Consider the following 16,069-nt stretch of genomic DNA (forward strand, 5'->3'; position numbering starts at 1 on the left):
GGCTCCGGCTGGAGAAGAGGATCTTCTAATAAATCCTTTGTCTAGATTCTCCTGAATGTACTCTTCTAAGACTAAGTTCTCCTTAGTGGATAGAGGATATACATTGCCCCTCGGAGGCATAGTACCAGGTAGGAGATTAATCTTACAATCAAAGGACCTGTGTGGGGGTAAAGTATCAGCCTTCCTCTTATCAAAGACTGCCTTTAAATCCTGGTACTGGGAAGGTATCTGTAATTCTGTGGGCTTGTTACTAGGTGTGTCCACTACGCACAATGGTGAGACTTTCTGTACACAACCTTTCTGGCAACCCTGACCCCAAGAGACTAGTTCACCTTGCTCCCAATCAATAGTAGGGTTATGCTTTTTAAGCCAGGGATACCCCAAAACTATAGGAACTGAAGGGGATGAGATAAGCATAAGAGAAATCTCCTCCTCGTGTAAAATACCAATGGTTAACTTAACTGGTATAGTTTCACGAGAAATCACAGGATCTGATAAAGGTCTACCATCTATGGCCTCAACGGCCAATGGAGTCTCCTTTAGCTGAGATGGGATAGAGTGTTTTTTGACAAAAGTTTGATCAACAAAGCTTTCAGCTGCTCCGGAATCTATTAATGCCATAGCTTTAAGTACTCCCTTTTCCCAAGTTAAAGAAGCCTGTAGTAGTAGCCTATGATCCCTGTAATCATATGTAGAGGACAAAATAGAAACACCCAAGGCCTGTCCTCTGGAGAAACTTAGGTGCGAGCGTTTCCCGGACGGTTAGGGCAATTTAGGCGTAAATGCCCGCCTACTCCACAATACATACACCGACCCTCCCTTCTCCTATATTGTCTTTCATTCTCTGAAAGGCGAGTGTTACCAATTTGCATAGGTTCTGGGAGAGCTAGTATAGTAGATTCAGAATTCTGAAATGCGGGAGTTAGTCTTAAGGAAGGTCTATAACCATTATCACGAGTGTTCTGCCTCTGTCTCATACATTCATCTATACGAGAAATAAATGAAATTAATTCCTCTAAATTTTCAGGAAGATCCCTTGTGGCAACCTCGTCTAAGATCGCATCTGATAATCCGTTCAGAAATACTTCCATATAGGCTTGTTCATTCCACTTGACCTCTGCCGCCAAGGATCTGAACTCTAGCGCATAATCCACAAGGGTTAGATTATGCTGTCTAAGACGTAATAGTAATCTAGCTGCACTGGCCTTTCTCCCTGGGGGATCAAAAGTCCTCCTAAAAGTAGTAATAAACGCATTATAGTTATAGACTACTGGATTATCATTTTCCCACAGAGGGTTAGCCCATCTAAGAGCTTTGTCAATGAGTAGCGAGATTATGAATCCAACCTTCGCCCTGTCAGTAGGGTAGGCGCGGGGTTGTAATTCAAAATGAATTCCTATCTGGTTTAGGAAACCTCGACAGGTATCCGGAGCACCGCCATACCGTAAAGGGGAAGTAACACGGGAAGAAGTTCCCACTGTGGCTACCTCTAGGCCTGAGTTAGCAAGAGAGATAGATGGAGTACGCATCTCCTCTGCTTGATTACTCGGATGGGATAGTAATGCTTGCAGCGCTAGGGCCATTTGGTCCATTCTATGGTCCATGGCTTCAAACCTCGAGTCAGGCGGACTAAGCTGAGCGTTTGTACCTGCAGGATCCATGGCCCTGTCGTAATGTCAGGATCGGGACAGGGATCCAACACGCAGAGTACGAACAGGAGAGGAGTACGTATACCGGACCTTAGAATGGCCGGACTAACGTAAGGAGAAAGCAAAGAATGGTCAGAGACAAGCCGAGGTCGAGGGACCGAAAGAACAGGTAAGCGAGAGACAAGCCGAGGTCAAAGGACACGAGAGGTAAACAGGAACGATAGTACAAGCCGAGTCAAAACCAAATAGAACAATAGACATAAGAGCACTGAGGAACCAGACAAGCTAGAACCACGACAGGGCAATGAACCATTACACACATCCCTCTTTTATACCCTGGTTCTCTAATTGATGACTCCGCCCTTGCCGAGGCCTGATTCGTTGTTCCGAACTAGATTGACAGGTCAGGATGTGATTGCCGTCATGACGTCGGCTCCTGAGCGTCGTGTCATAAAAGGAAGCGGGGCTATCGCGGCCGGCGTGGGAATGACTAAGAGAGCTGTGAGGATTGGATGAATCAGCCCCCCTGAGAGAACGGCCGTCGGGAAGTCCTCCTCCGAGGTAGAGACTTCAGGTACCCTGACACACGCCAGCTCTCCAGGTAGGGAGGCTGGGTGGACATTTAAGCATTTTGTAAAAATTTATGTTTGTGAGTGAGTCTGGGAGTGTATGTGTGTGTGTGTCTGGGAGTGTGAGTTTATGTGTGTGTGTCTGTTAGTTTGTTTGTTTGTCTGTGAGTGTGTGTGTCTGGAAGTGTGTGTGTTTGTGTGTGTGTTTGTGTGTATATGTCTTTGTCTGTGAGTGTATGTATCTTTGTTTGTTTGTGGCTGTTAGTGTGTTTGTCTGTGAGTGTGTGTGTGTGTTTGTCTGTGAGTGTCTGGAAGTGTGAGTGTGTGTATGTGTCTTTGTCCGTGAGTGTATGTATCTTTCTCTGGGAGTGTGTGTGTCTGTGAGTGTGAGCTTATGTGTGTGTGTGTAGCTGTTACTGTGTGTGTCTGGAAGTGTGTGTGTATGTTTCTTTGTCTGTGAGTGTATGTATCTTTGTGAGTGCTTTTCTGTGAGTGTGTTTGTCTGTGTGTCTGTGTGTGTGTGTATATTTGTCTGTGAGTGTACTTGTGTGTGAGCCTGTCAGAGTGTGTGCGCATGAATGTCATCAGTATGTGTGTGTGCGTGCGCGCATCTATCCATACAAGTGTATCTTTGGGAAGGGAAATCTCGGGTGAGTTCCCACACTTTTCCCCCCAGGACTTGACCCCTGATCTAAGCCAAGGAGGCAGAGCAACCAGCATGGGGAAAAAATGTAAAGTAATGAGGCTTTTAACCATTGAAGGTGTTGGTCACCTAAACTGTGGCAATGACACTATAGTATTAAGAATACTTATTTGTATTGCTAATGCTATAGTTTTCCTTTAACCACTTAAACAATCCCTCTCCTATAACAACTTATAGATCTATCTTTAACCCTGCATGCATTTACACAACTGCATACATTCACCATACTCACAGATTCAAACAATACATCACAAGGAAAAATATATACATACATATACAGTGATCAGCAACAACATTAAAACCACCTGCCTCATATCGTGGAGGTTCCCCTCATGATGCTTCAAGGCAAGAATTCCACAAGACCTCTGCATGTGTCCTGTGGTATCTGGCACCAGAACATTAGCAGCAGATCCTTTAACCCCTTAAGGACACATGACATGTGTGACACGTCATGATTCCCTTTTATTCCAGAAGTTTGGTCATTAAGGGGTTAAAGGAACACTATAAGGTCAGGAAAACAAATATGTATTTCTGACCCTTTAGTGTTAAAATCACTATCTGACCCCCCCGCTGTCAGGGCTTACCTGGGTTGGGAGTCCGGCAGGCAGAGATGTATGCTCACCCTTGCAAGAAAACACAGGCTGAGGTGGTCAGGCAAGAATTCACCTGGCCTGTGAGTCGGTGCACGGGGGCTGTGCAGGATAATTCCGAGTCACGGTACAGGAACGGATAAACCAGGAGAATAGTCGTGGGAAGCCAAGGGTCAGAGGAAGCCAGAAGTCAGAATAAACGAAAACACAAGCCGGAGTCAAGAGCAAACTGGAGAACAGGGAACAGGAAACCGATCATCAGAGTCAAGGAACTGACACTGCCTTCTGGGAGAGGCAGTGTTTTATACCTGGCTAATGAGGCCATCAGCTACAGGTGTGCTGAGAATGTTAGAACAGCCACAGAATAACGTCCAGCCCCCAGTGCTGGATACAAGGCAAGATACAAACTTCAGACTGTATGGTGGCTCAGAGTAGAAACAGCAGGCCCAAGACTAAAAAGTACCCAGGTCCAAATCCCTTATTGGGCACTTCTGGGGCGACCTCGTCTGGATGTCGCGGTGAGAACCGTGACACCCCTCACCCCAACCCTCCTAAATATAGTAAAATCTTACCTTATTTTCAGTGCTGTGCAGCTCCACTGTCGCAGGCTCCTCCCCAGATCTGCCCACTTGGCTTACATCATCAGAAGTGACGATCTCAGCCAATCACAATGCTTTGTCATAGAAAAGCATTGGATTTGCTGAAATTGTCAATGATCTCAGCCAAGGAGGCGAGCCGGGTGTAGCGCTAAAAGCATCCCTGGCCAATTAGCATCGCCTCATAGAGATGTACTTAATGCATATCTACAGGGAAAGAGCAGCATCTCCATAAAGAGATGGAGACGCTGAACGTCAATGTTACTTGCTGTGCAGCTCTGGCCTAGGAAGCACCTCTAGTGGCCGTCTGAGGAGTGGCCTAGGCTGCAGTGCAAACAATGTCACAGAGCCCTCTGTACTGTGCGACATCAGCAGAGGGAATCCCTTGAGGGGTGGGATTAGGACTAAGATTATACCTAGGATTATAGGTAGGATAGGGGTTGGATTATAAATTAGATTATGGGTAGAGTACAGTTTAGATTATTATATGATTGGAGGTTGGATTATGGGTATATGCTTTTGGGTTGGATAAGAAATTGCATTACGGATTGGGTTAGAGGTTGGATTAGGGACAATATCAGGGACAGGATTAGGAGAAAAGGTATACATGTGAGGTATCATTGTACTCGAGAACAATAGCAGAATACAATTATGTGGTGTTTGCAGTAGTGGGACACATGTGGGTCTGTGAATTTACACAAAATAAAACGTGGTAAAAGAGCCCATAAATAATATAACTAAATTGACCTTGGTTTGTGATAATATGGTTAAATGAAAAGTGTCAAATGCTCTGAGTTACATGGGGGATGTACTTTCTACAAATAAACTTTTGTGTAGCGATTTTGGATGCGCTGTACAATGTTCTGCTGGGAAATTTTGGATCCTGGCATTCATGCAGATGTTACTTACCTTTATATTTAAATATATTAATCATGATTTGTGCAAATACAGAAAAAACACACATATTGCATTCAGCTATCTCCCCTGTGCACAGCTATCCCCCTTCCTGATTTATAGTTTGCCATTTTTGTGTAGAAAAATATTGGGTAAAATCGGAGACCTGCCCATATGAATATTCATATGGCTTCATGGTGATTGCACTGCCTGGAAGCCAATCAATGTGTACTACAGGACTGTTTATTTGAGATGCATGCAGCAATAGCTGGAACACTCCAATCCTAATGTGAACAGTATACAATGGATGTTTGCAACCCTGCACATGCTGTCACAGAGATCAGATACCTTCAAGAACCACCCCCTCCCTCCCTTAGTGGTCTCTCACCCCCTTCTCCCTCAGTGGACTCTCCCCTGCCCAAACCCCCCCTCCCCCCCCTCCGCCCCCCCACACATTCTCCGCACCTCCACCTCCCTCAGTGGACTCTCCCCCCTCCTTGTGTTCTCACTCCCCCATGTGTTCTCCTCACCCCCCCCCCCCCCTTTGTGTGTTCTCCTCCCCTCCCCTTGTGTGTTCTCCTCATCCCAACCTTGTTTGTTCTTTTCACAGAAGTTTGTTTTTCTACAGAAGTTTCTGTTTTCTGTACCTGGCCAGACTGATAAGAAGTGCACACTGAGTGATCCTTGGTGAGTGTGCACTTCCCATCAGTCCAGCCGGGTACAAGAAACAGATGTTACTGTACCACGGACCGGAGAGGAGCACGCTAATGGAAGGGGAGGTGAGGAGAGAGGCGGCTGCAGCATTAGGGCTGTCAATGAGGGCGCAGGGCGCTCCCTCCTATATGGCGCCCTAGGCGGCTGCCTAGTTCGCCTTAAAGGAAGCGCCGACCCTGCTCACTTGAGGATAAGCCGAGAGGGGCGTTTTCAGCCTAAAAGATTTTCTGAAAAAGTCGGTATATACGGTATTTTTTTTTTTTTTTTTTTTAAAGCAGAAAACAAATTGCTTCAAATTGTAATGTCAAGGAAACTACTGTATGTTTCCTTAATTTTTGCACTTTGGATGCACAATTAGACCATAGCATAACCTTGTATGCCTACATAACTGAGATGTGCAGCATATCCTCAAACTGCCAAATCCATGTCTCTCTCTTCCCCTGCAGACATCTGCTGCTTCCGGTTGTTTTTGTTTCTCTTAGAGGGGTCACTAGTGCATGCACATTTGCCTGAATGACATTGCTGCTGATGTCATTGCACTAAAGATTCGTATGTGCATAAATACATAGACACAGACTAATGGGGAACAGTAGAAATTAAAGAGAAAAACATTGAAAATCACTTGTGCAAACATGTATTTATTTTTTGCTGCCCCATTTTCTTTTAAATTTATAGTACATATCTAAAAAAAAAATCACATTACAAATCAGTTCAGTCTAGGAACAGCAAGGGCAAATATTGCAAATGAGGAGGAGAAATAAAACCCTGGTTTCATCTCTTCCCTTCTCTGTATGCTTTCTCTTTAGTTACAGATGCGATGGACAGAGCTTATAACGACGATTACCCAAAGGCTAAGATGGGGCACCCAGTTCCAAGATAAGCAGGTGTGGATTTTTACATTTAATTTTATTTTTCACACCTCACAAATATAAAATTGTTAAAGATAGGGGCTAAGTAAACATGATAATTAAAATTCCTGGGAAGTGACAGTCCCGCTTTAAGAAACTTGTCTATGCTATAATACTATATGCACGGGAATAGGCACTGATGTCATCAGAGACAACATTATATGAATTGTGCATGTGCCGGTGGTCCAATAGGAACAACAACCTGGAAGCAGCAGCCATAGAGACAAAATACAATGTATGCTGAAATGCAAAGAGAATTGGTGGGGGAAGGAGTTATGTTAAACAGCAACATTAGGGAGATTTAAAGTGGGATTTCAGAATTTTTCAAAAAGTCACATTGCTTTCGTGATGATGAGCATGCATGATTTATATGTAAAATCAAATAAAATCGGGGGGGTGGGGCCTGACTAGCATGGCGACTGGATGTGAATTCTATGAGCTCCTGGTGAATCACGCAACAAAACCCTATCTACAAGCTGTTCCACACAAACTCGCACTGAGTTCAATATAAAATTTGACCGATCTACTGAATGACCGTCTTGGGAGCGCACTCCGGGGTCATTTACCTCCTTCCAAACGCCGGTACCGAGTGAGGCCTAGTAGGCGCTGAGACGGGTTGAGGCGGCCGCTCTCCCAGACCCGCGCAGGCAGGGCCCCAAGCATGATCCTGATGCCCCACTGCCCCCCCCTTTGGACCGGCGGGGGTGATCCCGGTCCCCATCCTGGTAACTCCCCAGATCCTATGAAGAGCTGTGGCAGGGTAGCAAACCCCAGCAAGGACACCGGAGGTACACTAAAGATGGCGGCTGCCACGAGTACTCCAGTGCCGGGAAGAGAGGCAAGCACTATCCACCAACGATTAGATGCTCTCTTCGATGCGTTCTGGAGAAAGCTGGAGAGCAGGCTGATCTTACCTAAAGCAGAGGCTGTCCCTTCTACACGGTACCCGAACCACATCCCGGCATGTAAGGCAGTTCCCGCCAGAGGCTCAAGGCGCATAAGACGGCGGAGGGTGCACTGTCGCAAAAAGAGTAAGGCAATTCACCGGCAGGCACTGAAGCTGCGTCCCTCCATGCCCACGAGGACAGAGAAGTGGAAGATAAGAGAGGAGGAAGGGAAGCAACTGCAGCCACAGAACCCATCAATTCCACCTTCAGCAGCGAGCCTGCAAAATCAAGCTATGTGGGACTGTGAAATACCTGTTAAAGGGATAGGCTGATGGCATTATATATTAGTGCAGGAGGTGTATGCTGTTGACCCCTTAGCTACCAATCTCTGTTTCTTTTGCTGCACTTAATAAGCCACCAGTGTTCCTCTCCTTAATAATCAACAGCCTATTAATACTTAGTATACCCGTGTTCCTTTTATTATCCGTGTCTAGCTTGTTATGCCAAGGACAGAATAAGCTAATACTCACCATGTCTATAGTTCTTATCAGTCAGACTATTCTGCATTTGCCCATCTTTTAGACAGGATTGCTCACCCTGCTTACTATGTCACGGTTTTCTTTTTAATGTCTACTGCAAAGTATTGCTTAGGGTGCTGTCTACATTTAATCGTCTACTAATATAGAGCCTTTTATTTCAGACAGTGGAGCATACTATTGTCGAGCATATTTTTTCTTCTTATAGTTACTCATGTTATCGAGAGCCACATCACCATAGCTGTTTAAAGATAGTTACCTAGAGCAAGCCTCTGATACTTAACTCATGCCGTTGTCTTACATACCTTTTAAAAATTTGTGCAGATTATGCGAATGTCGCACACTTGTTTTGCTTGTACACAACTGTGCTTACTGTTGCTGTTGTGGCACTATGAGCGTATATGTATTTTGATGCACAACAAAAATAAAGAATTAAAAAAAAAAAAAAAAAAAAAAAAAAAAAAAATCAAATAAAATCGATCGAAATCCAGGGTTGGCACTGGGTTTTCAATTATAAAGTGCCAGTCCGATTGGAACCATTTGCATTTTCACAGGAAACAAGAAGACCATCCAGTCAAGCTACCTAGTCTGCTCTCTGTTTTATGCAGTCTTAGAGACACAGAAGGTGTAAGAACAGTCATCAATGTCTGCTGGAAATACAGACAAAACACTCCACCCACTGGATCACCAGGGATCATATCCCCCTGCCAGTAGTAAAAAAAAAATGAGGGAGGTGGTGAAACCAGTTTGATTTTAGGACGGCATGAAAACAGTTCCTCCACTTATACAACAAAAGTAGCCTCCATGCCAATAACGTTTACACACAAATGCAGATAACCACACTATCACACAAAGAATTCTCAAATTCTCATCACACACATGCAGTCACACACACCCACAATGCAATACATGAGTCTGGATCAAACATGCAAACACATACAGGATAATTGGCTGAAGTATGAATTGTCCAGGATTCGAAGTAAATTTCTAATTTAATGGGTTACTACAATCACCATCACCACTTCTGTGATTTGAAGTGGTTATGGTGGTAGGAGTATGTATGTGCAGAGTTTCCAGCACGCACGGCAAACGTGAGTTAGGCACCCAGGAACCCAGACTGCCTAATGTCAATTCTGTGCATAAAATACGTCCGTCATCAGCGCAAACTACAAAGGGAAGAGAAACAAAAAATATATAAAGGGGCAGAAAACTATATGCAGTCAGGAGATTGTGATTCTGATGAGCAGCACATAAAATGTGTATAACCCAAATGTAGCAAAATATATCTTGAATAATGCAGCATTTAAATTCTGTATAGTGCAGGACAGCACTTTCTGTAAATCATATGAGCAGGGATCACAATATTTGCGAGAGGAAGTTGGCTTGGGCAAGGGAGTTTTAACTTTACCCTCAACTGTCAGCAGTCCTTGCCTGCAGTGTGAAGTGCAGCTAGCCGCACTGACTGACAAACCGTGCTCGCTGGCAGAATGATAATGTATAGGGCTGCTGTGAAAGTCAAGCATCAGATTACACTTTTATCCCAATTTCACACAGCTGAGCATAATTTAACTCATGCCGTGCTGTTTGTCACAGAGCAGAATGCATACTTCCCAACTGAGGCGTTCCTAGAAGCAGAATGCGGTATGATTGCGTCACTGTCTCTGCCTAAATGGGGTAGGCCCGCCTGAATTACTGGCATATCAGCCTGGCGTGAGTGCACAGAGCCCACTGAGGGCAGACCGTGCTGGGAGTACTGTTTAAGTGTTCTGTGTAGGGTACCAGTGCCCTGAACATAGTGCAAGCATGTCTAGTGATGTACGAGTGCTATGCTTGTTATGGACAGTTCCCTGGTGTCCCAAAAGTGGGAATTGTCCCTCCGAAACCGGGACAGTTGGGAGGCCTGAGAATGAATCCCACCAGTGCTGATAATCACTACACCACCTGTGGTCAGCAGCCCTAAGTAGAAACAGGGCAGGCTGAACAAGCAGTGCTTTGCCTGTCTGAGAGTGATATGGGTCCATGTGCTATCTGTGTATTGTGCAAGTGCAACAGATGGATTAAAACTACATTGTTCTAAATAAGGTGCAAGGTTCCCATGCACTACATGAACCCGCCTCCCCTTCTTGGTGTCAATGCTTCCAAATGAAAAGCATTGCCTGAGGATTGGGTTGATTGCCTCCCAATGTTTCTATATGAGAAGTATTGGATAAGAGACTATTATTATTATTTTTTACAAAGTGCCAGCAAATTCAAAAGCGCTGTACAATAGGTGTACTAACAGACACGTATTTGCAAGAAGACAAATTGCATGCACAGGAACAGAGGGTGTTGATTGCCCTTTTCAAACGAGTTTACAGTCATCACTAATGAAGATCTTCCATGGGTGGATCTGAACTTTGATGAGGACACTGTCTCGCTGCTAGATATAAGAAATAGTTTTTTTAAGGTATTGGGAGTCCAAAAATCTAAATGAACCCTAGAAAACACCAGCATTATAAATAAATGTATTTAATAATAACACAAGGGTGTCCCTTTTAAAAGAAGTAAAGGATGAAAACCCTCAAGTGGACAGGAACAGAATATAGTGACAAGTCAGAAAGGGAAGATTGTACTAGGAAACTTGGAAGGAAGAATGTGCACAAGAGGTACAAATAGAATTACAAGGAAGATAATTATATAAATCAATTTTTTATTACGTTTTTCACGTATATAAACAAATCACAAAAGCTTCAAAAAGGCCAACTAGCTCCACAACGTTTGTTCATTTTACCTCTCGCCACCTGCACCAGAGGATAAAGAAGATTAATCAGTTCCTGACTTCCACTTAGTTATTTAGGGGTTCCTGGAGAGTAACACTGTTTTTTTTTATTATTAATTTTGAAATTCATGTTAACTATCAGCAGATAAAATTGTTTAATTTTGTAGCTGTTTAGAAATACATTGAGGTTTTATTCACCAAACCATGAATTGTGGTCAATGAAAAACAAATTGCAAAATTTGTGCTATAATAGAAGAGCTGTGGCTACAGGATTGGAGAATTCACTAATTATTGAATAAACCCTCTAGGGCCAATTCAATGTTTTTTTCTGTCTGGTTTAATTGTGGTGCTCTTTGGTTTAAATTGTCTTCAAATAGATGTCAATATGCATACAGGGTTATTCACTAAGCCATATATTGTTGGGAATTTATTTGTGAATTTAACATTTTAGGCTTACTGAAAAGCTTTATGTGTAAAGATTATGCCCTCTTTTTTTTTCATTTTGCGAAAAGTGCTGATTTCAATAAAAATTGACACTTTTATAAATGAACCTGGTTACAATCCCCTAACTCAACCTGGTTTGGTTATCTCAGTGGAGCTAAACTCAAGAGGTAGCAATTGCTCAGACTACATGCCTTGCAAAGACTTTTCATTGACCTGCAATGGGAAGTCTGTGATTGGACAGCCACAGAAAGTCTGGGCGGGGTTAGAAGAGGAGGGCTTGCAATGGCTTCAGACAAAAGATATGCAACTTTTGCAAACTGTTTGTATATATACCCTTACTGACAAAAATGCATAATTAAGTGCATGCACATTTTCATTTGGGATATATCTATTACATAGTGATTTGTATTTATTTTGTACTTGGCCTGTGGAGTGTCCCTTCAAGAACTTACAGCCATGCGGTTAGGTCCGCTGAGTTAAAAAGGGCTGTGCAGGGCCATTCTCATTGGCAGAGAGCATCAGCTGAGCAATCTCAGCCAATCAGCACAGCTCAGAGGCGAACTCATGCAGGAGAAGCTGGATGCGGCACAGGAGCACATAAACTCATGTAAGTTATGAAAACATTTTTATACAATTTTACTATTTATCCTGGAAAGCTCCAGAGCTCTCCTGTTACCATGATTACTACAACAGTCTGTATGTAGTGGTTCTTGGAGTTTTCCTTTAAACACTTTCACTGTATTGAATGCAATGCTTCGCCCCTCCCTCTGCATGTAGTATTAAACACTCACAAAGTTATAAAGTGAGAATTCAAAGTGAATTTCAGATTTAAGGCTGAATTTGAAACATAGCTGATTTAAGATCATTTTTCCAGTTTAGCAAATTTTGGTTATGAATTTGAAATTCACTTTGAATTCTCACTTTAGTGTGCTGTTCTACGATACAGCAGACACGGTCCATGCCAACCAACATTTCAAATGGACAAAGTGGAACACTTTACTTTTAGGGGTGTAGGGGTGGGAGTGACTAAGAGCAGGGCTGTTTTGATAAATTTTAGGTGACTTACTAATAACTGAAATAGGTTTTGCAGCTTAAAATTAAATTTAGAACAAGAATAGTGTATTTTATTTACACAGACTGACTTCTAAACAAATTTATTGCAGTTTAAAGAGAAATTGCTAAATTAGTGTTACATAACCCCCAATATTGGCATCTCGAGAAGTGAGATGTCAGTGGGAGGGGGTAAATGGGGCGGACCAGTCGTTAATATGTCACTGACTCCACCATCCGGAATGGGAGGCCCATTGAGGCAGGACATGCAGGGAGCACTGTTTTAGTGCAGTGCTTGCGCAACATTTCGTGCAGTGCTTGTGCGACCCCTAAAAGTGGGTCATCAGGGAACAAAGTAAGGACGGTGGAACAGGATACTAAAATTGGGACTGTTCCTCGGATATTAGGATGGTTGGGAGGAATGGTATTTATGCTGAACTCTGGTATAAATTTAGACACACCATAAGTACTGAGCGTCTGCAAAAGAGAGAAATTAGGATAGAAAAGAGGGACAGAGAGCTCTGGGCCCACTATAGGGACTGTCCCTTTAAAATCAAAGAAAGAAAGGGAGGTATGATTTTCTTAAACACACTACACAGCATATCACCCCTCCCAGCATGTAGTATTAAACACACTACCCAGCATGTCACCCCTACGTGTAGTATTAAACACTCACACTACACAGCATGTCACCCCTTCCCCTGCATGCAGTATTAAACATACAGTACTATCCAGCATGTCACCCCTCCCCCTACATGTAGTATTAAACACTCACACTACACAGCATGTCACCCCTTCCCCTGCATGTTGTATTAAACACTCACACTACCCAGCATGTCACCCCTTCCCCTGCATGTAGTATTAAATATACTATCCAGCATGTCACCCCCTCCCCCTACATGTAGTATTAAACACTCACACTACACGGCATGTCACCCCTTCCCCTGCATGCAGTATTAAGCACACAGTACTATCCAGCATGTCACCCCTCCCCCTACATGTAGTATTAAACACTCACACTACCCAGCATGTCACCCCTTCCCCTGCATGTAGTATTAAATATACTATCCAGCATGTCACCCCTCCCCCTACATGTAGTATTGATACCGGAGAAACTGACGGAAGCCAAGCACAGAGAGATGGACACAGGTTTCTTCAGGAAGGAAGAGATTCTTTATTGGATCACCGATCGGGACTCAGAGGGACTAGCGTCACCAAAATACAGCAAAGTCTGAGTACTGAATACATAGAGTACATTCCTTATATAGCACTGTAGCTCCTCCCACAATTAACTACACCCACACATACCCTTAACCTATTTAATGAATAGAGTCTAAACTCATCCATCCGGTCTAACCACGTGGCTCATCTGATACAAAGGAGAGGGACGCGTAATTCCAGTTCTTACATTCCTGCACCTGGTCAGTACAGTGATGACAGTATCTTAGCTACGTGTTATTAACTAACTGATACTACAAACACATATACATACATATGCCTTGTGGCAATCTTAGCCTGCTAAACTTGTATTTTACTGGAATTACATCACATTCCCCCCTTTGATGCCTCTGATATTTCACAATTACTTGAGGCATCACTTAACCTTGGTTTGCATATACCTCAGGTTACCATGAACCAGACCAGACTTATCTTATGATGTGAATCTTCAACATTCATCTTCTTGCATTGGTTCTCCCTGATCTAGAGCCTTATACTTATATATCGCCATTATCTGTGCAGCAGCCTTCCTCTCTGCTATACTTCCTATCAGGCTTTGCACAGACCTAACTACTAAGGGTATAAGACACGGCAGGAGTAGACACAACAGTAAAATCAGTAGGACTCCACCTACCACTGCCTTAAGCCCTCCAAACCACTCATACCAGCTACCAAACCAACTACTTGGATTGTACCCTTTCCATACCTGAGTAGGCACATGCGCTAGTTTAACCATATGGCTAGTAAGCTCAGCTATTGCTTGCCCTTCGTCATCTATTTGAAGACAGCAATTACTTAGGTTAAACTTCCCACATACACCTCCCTCTACTGCCAAAAGGTAATCCAAGGCTAATCTATTTTGGTAGACTGCTGTCCTCATCCTGGTGTTATGCTTCGCTAGAAGATTGAGCGCTTGTGATGTCTCATTTGTGATAATCTCAACCACCGCCTGTAATCTTATAATACGGTTGAGCATATAAATAGGGGTTCTATAACCAAAGGTACCATCCTCAGCCCACGTGGCTGGCCCATAGTAATCTATAATACGCTGGGGAGGCCATTCATTATCTTCCCAGGTGCCTATCTCTATGGGTCCCCTTTTCTTCCTATGATTCACATCATACACTTTAACACCTAAAGTCTCACCTGTTTCAATCGGTAACAAGAAGAAGGATGGTTTGAGCATACCCAACACACATGCCCCTTCCCAGTCCTGTGGCAGCTCCGAATAGGCTTTCTTACCACAGATCCAGTACAAATTTGCTGGGGCTCTCCAAGTAGATGTGATGGATAGATCAAACCACACATCCTTTAAATTGGCATATCTAGCAAACGGGTTAGATGGTTCTGAGACATTTGAAGCCGACCACCAAGTTGTATTCTTTGTATCATCATCATAAGCTTTTTGCCCTAGACAAGTTAATTCTCCTACAGAAGTATTATACATTATTCCTTTCCTTGCTATGCAAACATAACCTATGATGGAGGTCTTTAATCTCCACTCAGATTTACCTCTAACACTCATCTGATAATCGGCTTGTGTAGATATTAGTTGGTCAACTGCCTCAGAACCGGACATTACCTCCTTTGCTTCCCAAGGCCATTGGTCTCCCATGTTAGTACCTCCACACACATAGCAGTTGGTAACATTAAGACTACCGGCAATACTTTCAGCTAGGTCAATGAACAGGTTTTTAGCATTATGGGGGATCTTATTATCTATACTCATCTCTTCGTAAAAGGAATGGTATACTTGATGAGTCTGGGAGGATACCGTATCAGTCTCTATTCCTATAAACAATAATGTCCCAGGATCTAAACCCGTCCCGTATATTTGAAACTTATCTAAGAACTTGTCGGGGTTATTAATGAGTATATGGACTGGGTTGCATTCCATAGACTTACAATAAGGGCTAGTCGGCAACTTAGTCACTATCATGTCTTTGTCTACTGTCTGTCCCCAAGTTGCCCACCCCACACAAGACCAATATGGACAAAAGTTATAGTCTTTATTTGGGCATCTAGGACTTACATATTTATTTTTGCTACTGGGACAAATATATTTATCGTTAGACCCATACGTCCTCTCCCATCTAAGATCCCCACATACATTCCACGGCTTTCTACCACTCGATATCGCCTTACATGCATCAAATAGCAGAACACCCGAAGAATGTACGGATTCTAACACCGTTTTATTAATTAGGGTCCCCTGAGGATCTCCATTCCTGAGAGTCAACCAAATTGTACGAGGTTGATACTCTGGACTGAAGCACTTAGGTTCTCCTACTCCTAAATGGCACACACTATAGTCTATATTTAGGTATCTACATCTTGATACCTCTCCTTTACATTCGTATTGTGAATGCCAAATTAGGGTTTGGGAAATATGGTTACCTGTTCTCGTAGTCTTAATGCATACCTCACAGCTAGGAGTGTCGGTACCTCTACCTTCCTGAATATAAAAACACATATAAATAAACACTATCAAAAGCACATCTTTCGCCGTCATCCTCAGTCTTCGTCCGTGCGATGGCGCCTCAGCTTCCAGGA

At 43.3% G+C, this 16,069-nt stretch overlaps 1 protein-coding gene across 1 annotated transcript in view; it reads left to right on the forward strand.

Moving 5' to 3' along the window:
• The first annotated feature begins 11,745 nt into the window (after positions 1 to 11,745).
• Positions 11,746 to 16,069, forward strand: part of RCOR2 (REST corepressor 2) — a 57,188-nt gene continuing 52,864 nt past the window's right edge. The window contains exon 1 of the mRNA XM_063437709.1: positions 11,746 to 11,855. The gene's annotated coding sequence lies outside the window, so the exon portion shown is untranslated. The remainder of the gene's footprint in view (positions 11,856 to 16,069) is intronic.

This window comes from Pelobates fuscus, chromosome 12 (assembly GCF_036172605.1).
Source record: "Pelobates fuscus isolate aPelFus1 chromosome 12, aPelFus1.pri, whole genome shotgun sequence".
Classification (NCBI taxonomy): Eukaryota; Metazoa; Chordata; class Amphibia; order Anura; family Pelobatidae; genus Pelobates; species Pelobates fuscus.